This window comes from Ranitomeya variabilis, chromosome 5 (genome assembly GCF_051348905.1).
Source record: "Ranitomeya variabilis isolate aRanVar5 chromosome 5, aRanVar5.hap1, whole genome shotgun sequence".
Taxonomy (NCBI): Eukaryota; Metazoa; Chordata; class Amphibia; order Anura; family Dendrobatidae; genus Ranitomeya; species Ranitomeya variabilis.
The window spans coordinates 551,662,552-551,678,514 of NC_135236.1; the positions used below are offsets into that span (position 1 = coordinate 551,662,552).

A 15,963-nucleotide genomic window follows, 5' to 3' on the forward strand; every position below is an offset into this window, starting at 1 on the left:
ATTCTTAGGCCAGATTCACATATTACACAGATTGAGGGAATGACATTAGTAGGAAAGAAGTCTCCAGCTTTCATACAGGCCTTTTTGACTAGGACCACAGGGTAACTGATGAATATGCACAGACAACTCTGATAATCAGCGTATTACAGTACTAGCATTAAGGAAGAGATTACAAGATCTCATCTACAACTTTTCCTTTGAACTTAAAAGTGGTCTTATAGTTTAAGTTCTCTTATACACGTGGTGCTCAAATACAGATAAGAGAAAATCCATTCTATAATTCCCATGCACTGTGTGCTAATAGCCGTGGTGTGGTGAGTGCCAATCCTTTCCCTGCGCAATAGCTGGCCTTCCTACTTGGATGTATATGGATAACGTCTCCTACATCATCCAAGTTCATCAAATTCCTCAAAGTGTTGTGAATCTCAGGCTATGTGCACACGTTGCGGATTTTGCTGCGAGTCCGCAGCAGTTTTCCATGCGTTTACAGTACCATGTAAATCTATGGAAAACGCAATCCACAGTGCCCATGCTGCGGAAAAAAAATGCGCGGAAACGCTGCGGTTTACATTCCGCAGCATGTCAATTCTTTGTTCGGATTCCGCAGCAGTTTACACCTGCTCCATAATAGGAATCCGCACAAAATCCGCAGGTAAAATGCAGTGCCTTATACCTGCGGATTTCTCAAATCCGCTGCGGAAAAATCCGCAGAGCTCAAAACTACGTGTGCACATACCCTCAAGCCTGTACAGGCAGACTTCCCTCTGCCCTGAGGAAGCCAATGACCCAGAAGACCAACCACATGATTACACAATATATAATCTCACTACAAACTTCAAAATCTTTTGTCGATACAACATAAAGATTACCCATGTGATCAGGTACTCCGTAGAAACCCATAGGGTCTCATGTGCGTGGTTCCACCAATGCAGGCATTCACACACAACCCTATACCACCATGCTGAAATTGGAGCTTTTATTAAGGCCCACTTAGATAAGCGGCAGTCCCATTGGCTACATACAATAACTGACTAAAGGTACCTTCACACTAAGCGACGCTGCAGCGATATCGACAACGATGTCGATCGCTGCAGCGTCGCTGTGTGGTCGCTGGAGAGCTGTCACACAGACCGCTCTCCAGCGACCAACGATGCCGAAGTCCCCAGGTAACCAGGGCCGCGCTTAGTAACCCGATGTTTACCCTGGTTACCAGTGTAAATGTAAAAAAACAAACACTACATACTTACATTGGCGTCCCCCGGCGTCCGCTTCCCTGCACTGTGTAAGCGCCGGCCCTAACAGCAGAGCGGTGACGTCACCGCTGTGCTCTGCTTTATGGCCGGCACTGACACATTCAGTGCAGGAAGCTCTGAGCAGCAGCGCGGACGCCGGGGGACGTGACAGACATCAGAGGGTGAGTATGTAGTGTTTTTTTTTTACTTTTACAATGGTAACCAGGGTAAATATTGGGTTACTAAGCGCGGCCCTGCGCTTAGTAACCCGATATTTACCCTGGTTACCATTGTAAAACATCGCTGGCATCGTTGCTTTTGCTGTCAAACACAACGATACACGCCGATCTGACGACCAAATAAAGTTCTGAACTTTCAGCAACGACCAGCGATATCACAGCAGGATCCAGATCGCTGCTGCGTGTCAAACACAACGAGATCGCTATCCAGGACGCTGCAACGTCACGGATCACTATCGTTATCGCTGCAAAGTCGTTTAGTGTGAAGGTACCTTAACTCTTCTCAATTATCAGCTTGTCTTACTGAGCCTTTTCGACTTAAAGGGCCACTGTCACCCCTTCCAGCCTTTATAAACTAAAAGAGCCACCTTGTGCAGCAGTAATGCTGCATTCTGACAAGGTGGCTCATTTAGTTTTTGGTTCAAGTATTCCCAAAATAAAGCGTTTTGAAACTTAGCCAAAATACCTGTCTTTAGCCAGGGAGGCGGGTCCTCTCTCCCCAGCTTCAACCGCTACTCTGCCGTCACTCAAATCTTCAGGGGCTTTCGGCGCCGCCCCCTCCGCGCTTTTTTCTCTTTAAAACCGGCGCCTGCGCTGTGTTTAAGCTCTGGCCGTCTGACGTCCCAGCCAGGCTTGCAGACTGCACCTGTGCGGGCATTGCAGCCACCCACCTTGGGAATCCCAGCCCCGCAGTGTGTTATGCACAGGAATCCTAGCCCCACACTGTGCATAATGCATAACACACTGCGGGGCAGGGATTCCCAAGGTGGGTGGCCGCAATGCCTGCACAGGCGCAGTCTCCAAGCCTGGCTGGGACGTCAGACGGCCAGAGCTTAAACACAGCGCAGGCGCCGGTTTTGAAGAGAAAAAAGCGCGGAGGGGGTGGCGCTGAAAGCCCCTGAAGATTTGAGTGACGGCAAAGTAGCGGTTGAAGCTGGGGAGTGAGGACCCGCCTCCCTTGCTAAAGACAGGTATTTTGGCTAAGTTTCAAAACGCTTTATTTTGGGAATACTTGAACCAAAAACTAAAAGAGCCACCTTGTTAGAATGCAGCATTACTGCTGCACAAGGTGGCTCTTTTAGTTTATAACGGCTGGAGGGGGTGACAGTGGCCCTTTAATCCAACTCTAAAGACTCTCCAGACTCTCCAGTAAAGATTAGTGATGAGCGAGTGTACTCGTTGCTCGGGTGACCTCCGAGTTATTTATGACTGCTTGGAGATTTCGTTTTCATCGCCGCAGCTGAATGAATTACAGCTACTAGCCTGCTTGATTACATGTGGGGATTCCCTAGCAACCAGGCAACCCTCACATATAATCAAGCAGATACTACCTGTAAATCATTCAGCAGCGGTGATGAAAACAACCTCCGAGCACTAAAAAATACTCGGTCACCCGAGCGTGCTCAGGAAAACCCGAGCAACGAGTACACCTGCTCCTCACTAGTAAAGATCACTCCTTGTTCTTTATCTAATTCCAACCAAATTGAGATAGTAAACTTAATTTCCAGATTCAAAAATGTACCCCCGTTACAGCTTTTCCCAGATTTCTCTATATTCTTAACTTTCAACTGATTTTTCATTAATTGTTTTATGTGTGAACTACCTTTCATTCTACTAAAGTCCCATCTGAAGAATGTACATTTTAAATCCCCCAAACACAGACTAACATTGGCTGAACCTGCCTTTATTGACAGTAGGCTGATGGTCTAGTGCATATGGGGGCACCGGGAATCTGTCAATTGCGCTTGTTGGATCTTGGACTGCTGGTCATTGTTCTCCCTGAGATAAGCTGCCGGCAGATGTCAGTCGATAGCTTTCTTATAGAGAACACCATAGTGCTCGGGCGAATACTCCTGTAGATGGGAATGTCGGCTGAGATGGCCATTTTAGTACATCAATCAGATTTCTACAGTTGTAGGTAAATTTCCCTTAAATCAAGTCACCATGCATACAAAGCCTGCTGTTAAGTTTACAATGGCTAGTGTTAGAAGAAACAGAGTTAATAGATAAGTTTGACTTTGTTTTTTTAACAAGGTACAGACTAATGTCAACTTAACCTGCAGATAGTGGGTTCGGCAGATGGTCAAGTGTGTTTGGGGTGTCAGCCTACTGCTGGCCAGAAGAGATGGTGATCACACATGTACAATTTCCTCCTGCCGACTGCATTGTTGTATGGTACAGCCAACAGTATTGCAGGATATAATGAACTTGTGGTTCTCCTATTAAGCTCAGCCCATGGCTATGCATCAAGAGCGACTAACATAAGTTACAGAGGCCTTCAGAAGTCCTCCGGCTGCCATAGTCACACATCAGTGTCCAGCGATCTGAGAAGTGTTTTGCCAGGCTGAATGGGCAAGCAATCCCAAAAGAAAAACAAAATGAATAAATACCCTGCACTAAATAAATCGCAACAGTGCATGAAAATAATATATGGTACTTTAACATTTTTGATTAAAAAACCCCCCAAAACATAAAAGCCATCCCACCATGTAACTGTGACCTTATTCAGGACAGTCCTAACCTCCAATATTAAAACCTTACCATGTGTCTAATGACAGGATGAAATAGGATGATGTGTCCAATTTACAGGATAAAAAGGGGTGAAGGGGTCAAAAATATTAACAAGGTCAAACTTTTAAATTCCTATTTTGCATCTGTGTTTTCTAAGAAAGTATATAAACCAATCAGAAAAATCGGAAGCACAACGCCAAATAAAATTCAAACATTTTATTAACAATAAACATTACTATTGTACATACAAAAAGTTAATTATTGAAAATACGAAGATACTGGTGCACAATACAACTGCCCCTTTGGGTGATATACCCCTAATAAATCCTAAACATCCCACTTTGTTACTGCCCACTTGGCTAAATACCAACTAGTTATAAAAAGCTGTTAATAATTAAGGAGTTTCATAAGAGTTGTCCATATATGCAGTGGCTTAAATAAGCCTACATTGCATGGAGGAGGCAGAAACAATCACCTCCAACCCTATGTATAAGAAATAGACAAAATACAATGCTATTTTTTAATGCTCAATTGTAAAGTGCCCAGTGCAAATGCTTAATCCAAAATGGATTTAGATACAATGCATAGTCTAATGATATGGGTACAAATTACCTCAGTAGTCTCACAAGCATAACAGACATGCGTTGATTAACACTGATTTGAATGCAATGTACAGGGCACAACTACAACAGTGCTCACTTAGTTAAAACAGGTCTATACAGCTTATAAACATTGCGCAGTGGCAGAAAAGTGAACGATGGGAGATCAACTAAATAAACATAAGGAAAGGGTATACGACCCAATGGAGCAGTCAGGATCCCCGACGCGCGTTTCGCGTTCTTGCTTCTTCCTGGGGGGTTCTCTAAGTGTGTGGGCTAATTTGGCGTGCTTTTATCTACCCATGAATCAGTGGTGGCAGTGGTTTGTGCGGCGCTTCCGCCCACGTGTCCGGCATGACGTAAGCCCTCGTCAGCGTCACATGACGCCGGCCGCGCACACCTCCGTCCGACGCGTCAGGACAGAGGGGCGGAGCCAGCGGCAATACAGACGCGTCTCCCGGGTTACCCATACCCGGAAGTCAGCCGAAGCGCTCACCGCTGCAGAGAACCTGACTACTCTCCAGCCTACATCATAAGTTAATCTATGTCCCTCAGCAACCTAAATTGCATCACAGTAATAAAAGGAGGACTACCTATGATTCCTCATATGTCTTCTTAATGTACCACAAACTAACAAGATCCGGCCCCACATATACTAAATAAATAAATATGACAATTATCAATAATGCAAAAGTGATAAGTGCAGTATATAAAAAATAATTATAAAACCTACAGATCCATATAGAAATTTACTATAAAATATTAAGTAAGTGAATAAATAAAGTGAAACTAATCTGGTATAATTAATATTAATATACATATATAAAGTGAGGGGGATGAGTATATCACTACCCGAGATTCTAATCAGATACTTATATTTACCTGATCTCCAAAAGTGCACAAAATAACACTGCCTATAATTAACAGCAAACATAGTGACAAAATACAGATAAAAACATGTTCATACAACAATAACTAAAAAAGTCAAAGGGCTAATATAAAAGTATTTAGCATACAACAAGAAGACCGATAAGATCATATAGGATTATAGCTAATCAAACATAACGCCAATTCAGACAGATATATAGTACTTCAGCCAATATGGCATCTTGATAGTTCATTCTTATATTAAGTCCATTCCAACCAGGGCCTCATTTGCACATGACTTTTTTCCGGGCCTGGTTGCTAGATGTTAATCAGGGTTACTGAAGGCACTGACGTCATCATGGATTAGAGAGAAGCACACCATAAATGACAGATACTAAAAAGAATATAAAATAATAAAAAACAGAGTTAAAAACAGATAAAAAACAGCAATGAAAAACCCAATCTATGAGAGGAATAAACATCAGAGGAAAGGGGCAAAACGTAGGACCTCATTTAGACCTCTAGGTTGTACTGAGTCTATTTTTGAAATCCATTTCGCCTCCAATTGGGCTAAATCTTTTCTCCAGTTCCCACCCCTCTGATCTATGCGCACCTTGTCAATCCCTATCACCTTTAGGAGTCCACCATCACAGTTATGGACCTGTTTGAAATGCCTAGGTACTGGTTTAAGGCTGGTTATGTTCTCAATCTCCTTAGCATTAATGATGTCCCTATAATGCTCCCTCACTCGAATCTTTAACTGTCTAGAGGTTAGTCCCACATAGATCTTTTTGCAAGGACAGCTAGCATAGTACACCACCCCTATACTATTACAAGTGATATTTTGGGTAATTGTAAATGTTTTAATTCCCTTACTGCATTCAAACGTAAACGCCTTCACCATATTGGGGCACGCTATACAGTTATTACATGGGAAGAATCCCCATTTCTGACCTTTAGAGCCAAAGAATTTTTCTGGTGTTGCCCCAGCATAATAGCTATGGACCAATTGGTCCTTCAGGTTGCCCGATCTCCTATAGGTGATTAAGGGTCGGTTGCTAATATGTTTCCCCAAAGTTCTGTCAGTTGATAGTAGCGGCCAATATTTTTCAAGGGCCGCTCTTACCTCTGACCATTTGTCATTATAAGTTGAAATAAACCTAACTTTGGGTTCAGTTGCTTCTTTCTTCCTTGAGGTGAGTAACTCCTTACGTTGCACCCTGTGGGCTCTTTTTAGGCCTTTCTTGATACTCCGTCTTGAATAGCCCCTTTCCTCAAATCTGGACGTTAGAATTTTAGCTTGCTCAGAGAAGTCATGATCATTCGAGCATATCCTCCTAGCTCTTAGGAACTGTCCCTTGGGGATTCCGTTAATCAATGGTTGTGGGTGAGAGGAGGCTGCATGGAGTATTGAATTAACAGCCGTGTCTTTACGGTAGACATTAGTTTCCAGTATTCCATGAGGACCCTTCAGAATTTTAATGTCCAAAAAATCAATAGATGTTTGACTATACTTGCATGTCAATTTAATGTTCATCCCATTGGTATTAAGGATATCCACAAACTTGAGAAGGTCCTGTTCCCCGCCCTGCCAAATCATAAGAATATCATCGATATAACGGACCCAGAACAGGACCCTCTCAATGTAGGCAATGGGACTAACAAAGAAAATCAATCTTTCCCATCTACCCAAAAACAGGTTTGCATATGAGGGGGCAAAGGCCGCCCCCATTGCAGTTCCCTGTTTTTGTAGGTAGAAGGTTTCCTTGAACATAAAATAATTATGTTTTAGAACAAATTCTAGAAGGATCAGCAAGAAATCAACAAACTCCACATCATATTCCGTCATCATCAGAAAGGTCTTGACAGCCAGTATTCCATCCTGATGGTAAATGGATGTATATAAAGATTCTACATCTAAACTCACTAACCACATGTCGTCCTCCATTGGGATACCTTCCACCTTCTTCAAGACATCCCCTGTATCCTTCACATGTGATGGTAAATCATATACCAGTGGTTTCAGGTAGAAGTCAAGATATTTCGAGATCGTTTCACATAGGCTACCATTGCCTGATACAATCGGGCGTCCCGGTGGTGTTGTTAAATTTTTATGAATTTTCGGAGTGAAATATATACAGGCAGCTTTAGGGTAGATTGGTACCAAGTTGTTCCTCAATTCCTTAGTTATTATGCCCTTAAGAAAGGCTACTTCTAAGATGTCGGTAATCTCTCCCTGATATGCTGATGTAGGGTTAAACGTTAATCTCTGATAACATTTACCATCTCTTAACTGCCTGAAGGCCTCTTTTTCATATGATTTCGTGGGCCATAGCACCACATTTCCCCCTTTATCAGCAGGTTTGATCACTGCTCCCTTCAGAGCTTTCAGTTCCTTCAATGCGTTTCTCTGAGCATAAGTAAGATTGCCTTGTGTGATTTTTTCAGAAATTTTTTCAAATTCACTAGAGACAAGTTTTACGAATGAATCAATATTCGGGTAGAGGTTAAGTGGAGGAAACTTCTTAGGGGTGGGCGGTATGAACTTACCCTTAATGTCTGGTTTCTCTTTTTCTTTCTCTTTTTCCCCATTAAGTTCCTCCAATATCGCTATAGCCTTCAGCTCATTTTCATTCCACTCTTCCCCAGTTTGAGGTTTCTCATGGAGCTTCTTCAGTACTAATTTTCGGGCAAATAGATGGAGGTCTTTTATAGCTAGAAAGGAATTAAATGGAGCAGTAGGTGAAAAGGACAATCCTTTTGGGATTGTCCTTTTCACCTACTGCTCCATTTAATTCCTTTCTAGCTATAAAAGACCTCCATCTATTTGCCCGAAAATTAGTACTGAAGAAGCTCCATGAGAAACCTCAAACTGGGGAAGAGTGGAATGAAAATGAGCTGAAGGCTATAGCGATATTGGAGGAACTTAATGGGGAAAAAGAGAAAGAAAAAGAGAAACCAGACATTAAGGGTAAGTTCATACCGCCCACCCCTAAGAAGTTTCCTCCACTTAACCTCTACCCGAATATTGATTCATTCGTAAAACTTGTCTCTAGTGAATTTGAAAAAATTTCTGAAAAAAATCACACAAGGCAATCTTACTTATGCTCAGAGAAACGCATTGAAGGAACTGAAAGCTCTGAAGGGAGCAGTGATCAAACCTGCTGATAAAGGGGGAAATGTGGTGCTATGGCCCACAAAATCATATGAAAAAGAGGCCTTCAGGCAGTTAAGAGATGGTAAATGTTATCAGAGATTAACGTTTAACCCTACATCAGCATATCAGGGAGAGATTACCGACATCTTAGAAGTAGCCTTTCTTAAGGGCATAATAACTAAGGAATTGAGGAACAACTTGGTACCAATCTACCCTAAAGCTGCCTGTATATATTTCACTCCGAAAATTCATAAAAATTTAACAACACCACCGGGACGCCCGATTGTATCAGGCAATGGTAGCCTATGTGAAACGATCTCGAAATATCTTGACTTCTACCTGAAACCACTGGTATATGATTTACCATCACATGTGAAGGATACAGGGGATGTCTTGAAGAAGGTGGAAGGTATCCCAATGGAGGACGACATGTGGTTAGTGAGTTTAGATGTAGAATCTTTATATACATCCATTTACCATCAGGATGGAATACTGGCTGTCAAGACCTTTCTGATGATGACGGAATATGATGTGGAGTTTGTTGATTTCTTGCTGATCCTTCTAGAATTTGTTCTAAAACATAATTATTTTATGTTCAAGGAAACCTTCTACCTACAAAAACAGGGAACTGCAATGGGGGCGGCCTTTGCCCCCTCATATGCAAACCTGTTTTTGGGTAGATGGGAAAGATTGATTTTCTTTGTTAGTCCCATTGCCTACATTGAGAGGGTCCTGTTCTGGGTCCGTTATATCGATGATATTCTTATGATTTGGCAGGGCGGGGAACAGGACCTTCTCAAGTTTGTGGATATCCTTAATACCAATGGGATGAACATTAAATTGACATGCAAGTATAGTCAAACATCTATTGATTTTTTGGACATTAAAATTCTGAAGGGTCCTCATGGAATACTGGAAACTAATGTCTACCGTAAAGACACGGCTGTTAATTCAATACTCCATGCAGCCTCCTCTCACCCACAACCATTGATTAACGGAATCCCCACGGGACAGTTCCTAAGAGCTAGGAGGATATGCTCGAATGATCATGACTTCTCTGAGCAAGCTAAAATTCTAACGTCCAGATTTGAGGAAAGGGGCTATTCAAGACGGAGTATCAAGAAAGGCCTAAAAAGAGCCCACAGGGTGCAACGTAAGGAGTTACTCACCTCAAGGAAGAAAGAAGCAACTGAACCCAAAGTTAGGTTTATTTCAACTTATAATGACAAATGGTCAGAGGTAAGAGCGGCCCTTGAAAAATATTGGCCGCTACTATCAACTGACAGAACTTTGGGGAAACATATTAGCAACCGACCCTTAATCACCTATAGGAGATCGGGCAACCTGAAGGACCAATTGGTCCATAGCTATTATGCTGGGGCAACACCAGAAAAATTCTTTGGCTCTAAAGGTCAGAAATGGGGATTCTTCCCATGTAATAACTGTATAGCGTGCCCCAATATGGTGAAGGCGTTTACGTTTGAATGCAGTAAGGGAATTAAAACATTTACAATTACCCAAAATATCACTTGTAATAGTATAGGGGTGGTGTACTATGCTAGCTGTCCTTGCAAAAAGATCTATGTGGGACTAACCTCTAGACAGTTAAAGATTCGAGTGAGGGAGCATTATAGGGACATCATTAATGCTAAGGAGATTGAGAACATAACCAGCCTTAAACCAGTACCTAGGCATTTCAAACAGGTCCATAACTGTGATGGTGGACTCCTAAAGGTGATAGGGATTGACAAGGTGCGCATAGATCAGAGGGGTGGGAACTGGAGAAAAGATTTAGCCCAATTGGAGGCGAAATGGATTTCAAAAATAGACTCAGTACAACCTAGAGGTCTAAATGAGGTCCTACGTTTTGCCCCTTTCCTCTGATGTTTATTCCTCTCATAGATTGGGTTTTTCATTGCTGTTTTTTATCTGTTTTTAACTCTGTTTTTTATTATTTTATATTCTTTTTAGTATCTGTCATTTATGGTGTGCTTCTCTCTAATCCATGATGACGTCAGTGCCTTCAGTAACCCTGATTAACATCTAGCAACCAGGCCCGGAAAAAAGTCATGTGCAAATGAGGCCCTGGTTGGAATGGACTTAATATAAGAATGAACTATCAAGATGCCATATTGGCTGAAGTACTATATATCTGTCTGAATTGGCGTTATGTTTGATTAGCTATAATCCTATATGATCTTATCGGTCTTCTTGTTGTATGCTAAATACTTTTATATTAGCCCTTTGACTTTTTTAGTTATTGTTGTATGAACATGTTTTTATCTGTATTTTGTCACTATGTTTGCTGTTAATTATAGGCAGTGTTATTTTGTGCACTTTTGGAGATCAGGTAAATATAAGTATCTGATTAGAATCTCGGGTAGTGATATACTCATCCCCCTCACTTTATATATGTATATTAATATTAATTATACCAGATTAGTTTCACTTTATTTATTCACTTAATATTTTATAGTAAATTTCTATATGGATCTGTAGGTTTTATAATTATTTTTTATATACTGCACTTATCACTTTTGCATTATTGATAATTGTCATATTTATTTATTTAGTATATGTGGGGCCGGATCTTGTTAGTTTGTGGTACATTAAGAAGACATATGAGGAATCATAGGTAGTCCTCCTTTTATTACTGTGATGCAATTTAGGTTGCTGAGGGACATAGATTAACTTATGATGTAGGCTGGAGAGTAGTCAGGTTCTCTGCAGCGGTGAGCGCTTCGGCTGACTTCCGGGTATGGGTAACCCGGGAGACGCATCTGTATTGCCGCTGGCTCCGCCCCTCTGTCCTGACGCGTCGGACGGAGGTGTGCGCGGCCGGCGTCATGTGACGCTGACGAGGGCTTACGTCATGCCGGACACGTGGGCGGAAGCGCCGCACAAACCACTGCCACCACTGATTCATGGGTAGATAAAAGCACGCCAAATTAGCCCACACACTTAGAGAACCCCCCAGGAAGAAGCAAGAACGCGAAACGCGCGTCGGGGATCCTGACTGCTCCATTGGGTCGTATACCCTTTCCTTATGTTTATTTAGTTGATCTCCCATCGTTCACTTTTCTGCCACTGCGCAATGTTTATAAGCTGTATAGACCTGTTTTAACTAAGTGAGCACTGTTGTAGTTGTGCCCTGTACATTGCATTCAAATCAGTGTTAATCAACGCATGTCTGTTATGCTTGTGAGACTACTGAGGTAATTTGTACCCATATCATTAGACTATGCATTGTATCTAAATCCATTTTGGATTAAGCATTTGCACTGGGCACTTTACAATTGAGCATTAAAAAATAGCATTGTATTTTGTCTATTTCTTATACATAGGGTTGGAGGTGATTGTTTCTGCCTCCTCCATGCAATGTAGGCTTATTTAAGCCACTGCATATATGGACAACTCTTATGAAACTCCTTAATTATTAACAGCTTTTTATAACTAGTTGGTATTTAGCCAAGTGGGCAGTAACAAAGTGGGATGTTTAGGATTTATTAGGGGTATATCACCCAAAGGGGCAGTTGTATTGTGCACCAGTATCTTCGTATTTTCAATAATTAACTTTTTGTATGTACAATAGTAATGTTTATTGTTAATAAAATGTTTGAATTTTATTTGGCGTTGTGCTTCCGATTTTTCTGATTGGTTTATATACTGTTGTGGGAAGTGCCACTGAGTAAGCCTTATTATATATAGGTGAATTTCTAAGAAAAGCCGGATTACTCACCGGTAATGCTCTTTTAATGAGTCCACGACAGCACCCCACATGAGAGAGAGGGATCCGCCCCATAGGAACAGGAAACCTACAGAATAAAAGGAGGCGGTCCCCTCTCCTCCTCAGTTTAGTTTACAGAGTAAAAAAGGGAACCGCCAAAGCTTTAGTATTAATTCTTATTCAGCAAAATATCTTAAACTCTATACAACCATTATTTGTGAATTTAAAAGGAAGAGCTGTGCATAACTTAGGGAGGGTAGTAAATGGGTGCTGTCGTGGACTCATTAAAAGAGCATTACCGGTGAGTAATCCGGCTTTTTACCCTTCGCCACGACAGCACCCCACATGAGAGATTTTCAGAGATTCATTAGTTGGGTGGGATTACTGTATTAAGAACAGCTCTACCAAAGGTCAGATCAGAAGATGTAGATAGATCAAGTCTATAATGGTTGTAAAAGGTAGAAGGTGTAGACCAAGTTGCGGCCTTACATATTAAATGGATCGGTACGTCCGCTTGTTCCGCCCAGGAGGAAGCCATGGCTCGTGTCGAGTGCGCTTTAATACCCGCTGGAGGAATCTCGCCTTTTGATGTATAGGCCAAGCAGATAGCATCTCTGATCCATCGAGATATGGTAGCTCTCGTGACCCCATGTCCTTTCTTGTGGCCCTGAAAGGAGATAAACAGTGCCCTACTCTCCCTCCATGTCTGACACCTTTCTATATAGGTCAGGATGGCTCTTCTGACATCTAAGGTGTGGAATTTATGCTCTTCTGGAGTTACAGGTGGATCAAAAAAGGAAGGGAGAAATATCTCTTGGGACCTGTGGTAGGTGGACGCTACCTTAGGGAGGTATGAGGGGTCTGGTTTTAGGACTATCCGATCCTGGAATATCAGTAAGAAGGGTGGGTCTACTGATAGGGCCTGGATGTCGCTAACCCGTCTAGCTGAGGTTAGGGCTACTTTATATGTCAGGATTTTTAAAGGTATTGAATCTAGTGGCTCAAATGGGGAGCTAGTTAAAGCCTCTAGCACTAGATTTAAATCCCACGGGGGTAGACGGGGGATATGAACCGGTTTACTACGTTCACAAGATTTTATGAATCTGGAGATCCACCTATTAGCTGCTATATTGCATCCATATAGGGCTCCTAATGCCGAGACCTGAACTCTCAAGGTATTTACAGATAATCCTAACTCTCGGCCTTTCTGCAAGAACTCTAAAATAGGTGTGATTGGAACTTGCTTAGTGAACGGTACTGCGTGAAAGTCTAAAAATTTATTCCATACCCTACTATATATTAGGGTGGTAGATCTTTTCCTGCTCAATAAGAGGGTGTTAACTAGTTCTGCTGAGAACCCTCTTGATCTTAGTAGTTGCCTCTCAAATTCCACGCCGTCAAGTGAAGACCTTTCACTTGCGGGTGGAAAAAGGGGCCTTGGGACAGCAGTTCCTTGTCTGATGGGAGGATCCATGGATCGCATAGGCACATGGTCTGGAGACAAGAGAACCATGGTCTTTTCGGCCAGAATGGTGCAATGAGGATCACTCTTGCTTGTTCTCTCCTGATTTTTCTGATCACTAGAGGAATCAGAGACATTGGAGGAAAGGCATATGCCAGCTGGAACCTCCAAGGATGGTGGAGAGAGTCCAACATATCTGGGTGATCCATGACGTTCAGGGAAGCGAACCTTTTTACTTGCCGGTTGTCTCTTGTGGCAAATAGGTCGATTTGTGGTATCCCCCATGACTCTGTTATCACACTGAATATGGATCTGTTTAAGGTCCATTCCCCTTGACGTAGCTCGTTTCGGCTGAGGTAGTCTGCCCTGATGTTTTCTACACCTCTGATATGCAGGGCTGTTAGGGATGTTAGATGAGTCTCTGCCAGCTGAAAGATGTCTGCAGCTATGGTCATTAGACTTCCTGATCTTGTGCCACCCTGACGATTCACATATGCCACTGTGGTGGAATTGTCCGAGTAAATTCTTACATCTGCTCCTTGAATCTGCGGAAGAAAGTGATTTAAGGCACATTCTACCGCTTTTAACTCCTTCCAATTGGAGGAACATGACAATTCTGCCTGGTCCCAAGTATCTTGGGCCAGACTGTTTTTCATATGTGCTCCCCACCCAATAGGGCTGGCGTCAGTGGTAATTATTTTAGACGGGTCTATTATCCATGGCACACCCTCTGAGAGGTGGTCCATGTCTAGCCACCAGGATAGTGATTCTAAGACATCTTTGGAAAGAGTTATTTTGCTTTCTAGATGTCCGTTTTTACCCTGAGCCGACAATACCTCATACTGTAATTGACGAGTATGAAATTGTGCCCATGGTACAGCTTCCTTTCTCCTCTGAGCACCCCATCGTGCTTCTGACCGATTTTATTAAATTGTCCACACTGCTGTTGGGAAGACAAAGTCCCCCTTCAGCCTCGGATGAGCTCGGCTGGGATTCCGCTTCGTCTGAGGATATACATACGTCCTCTGACTGTGAACTGCCCGGAGATTTGGACCTACTAGGCTGACGGGTACTGGTAGTACTAGTCTGCGCCAACCCCTGCATTTCTTCCCGGATTATAGCTCGGACATCTGACGGAGTCATTATGTTTTCCTGCCGTAAGGTTTGCATGATACACTCCGAACACAGCTTTTTCACATAATCATCCAGGAGGGGTTGCGTACATAAAGCACATTCCTTGTGCTTGGACTTGTGTGTCCTTTTCTTAGTCTAGAGGAAGGATACAGGAGGAACATATATCAGCATATAGGAAGAGACTCTTTCAAAAACTCACCCAGTGAAGCTGACAGGTACCGGTTCTGGAGGCGGATTTCGTTTGGTGGTAGAACCCTTCCCTGGAGGTCGATCACCACTCTTTGTGCTGCTCCTAGCGCTCCTCTCCTTGCTAGGAGAACGCTGTTGCACTGCGGGCAAGTGCGCATCGTCGGCCGGTGAAGCCATCTTACACACACCGGCCCGACGCTAGCGCTGCATTTTTAAAATTGCCGCCCATTCTCCTGCCTCCCCGGACCAACCCGGAAGTGCTCCAGCGACTTCCGGGTTAGACGCGCCGCTCTTACTCACCATGCGGCGGCTAGGGATATTAAGCCGGCCGCTGCAGCGCGCGCGTCCTCACGGTGCCGGGCGGACCCACGGTGACCGGACCCGGACCGTGGATGTTTGGCCAGACGAGGGGGGAGGCTGCAAGCAGGGGCTCCCCCGCCGCTGCTTCTGGAACCGCAGCCCCTGCCGTTCCCACAGACACCGACGCAGGCGGGTGCATGGCCCAGGGATCCTCTTCATCTGTAGGTAAGCCGGGTCCCTGTAGGAACAGGAAACCTAAACTGAGGAGGAGAGGGGACCGCCTCCTTTTATTCTGTAGGTTTCCTGTTCCTATGGGGCGGATCCCTCTCTCTCATGTGGGGTGCTGTCGTGGCGAAGGGTAAAAGTAATTGTAAAGTATCTCATATTGTCCTTATTGAAAAAATGACCAAGTATGAGTAACAAGGCTATGGTTAGGTGGATTCATAACTGGCTCAGTGATTGTACTAAAAAAGTTTTAATAAATGGTTGCACATCCAATTGAAAGTGTGTTTCAAGTGGGGTACCACAAGGCTCTGTCCTGGCTCC

The 15,963-nt window shown here is 43.2% G+C and overlaps 1 protein-coding gene across 1 annotated transcript in view; it reads right to left on the reverse strand.

The window, feature by feature from the left end:
* Positions 1-15,963, reverse strand: part of NOP16 (NOP16 nucleolar protein) — a 34,220-nt gene that overhangs the window by 666 nt on the left and 17,591 nt on the right. The gene's annotated exons all lie outside the window — the stretch shown is intronic.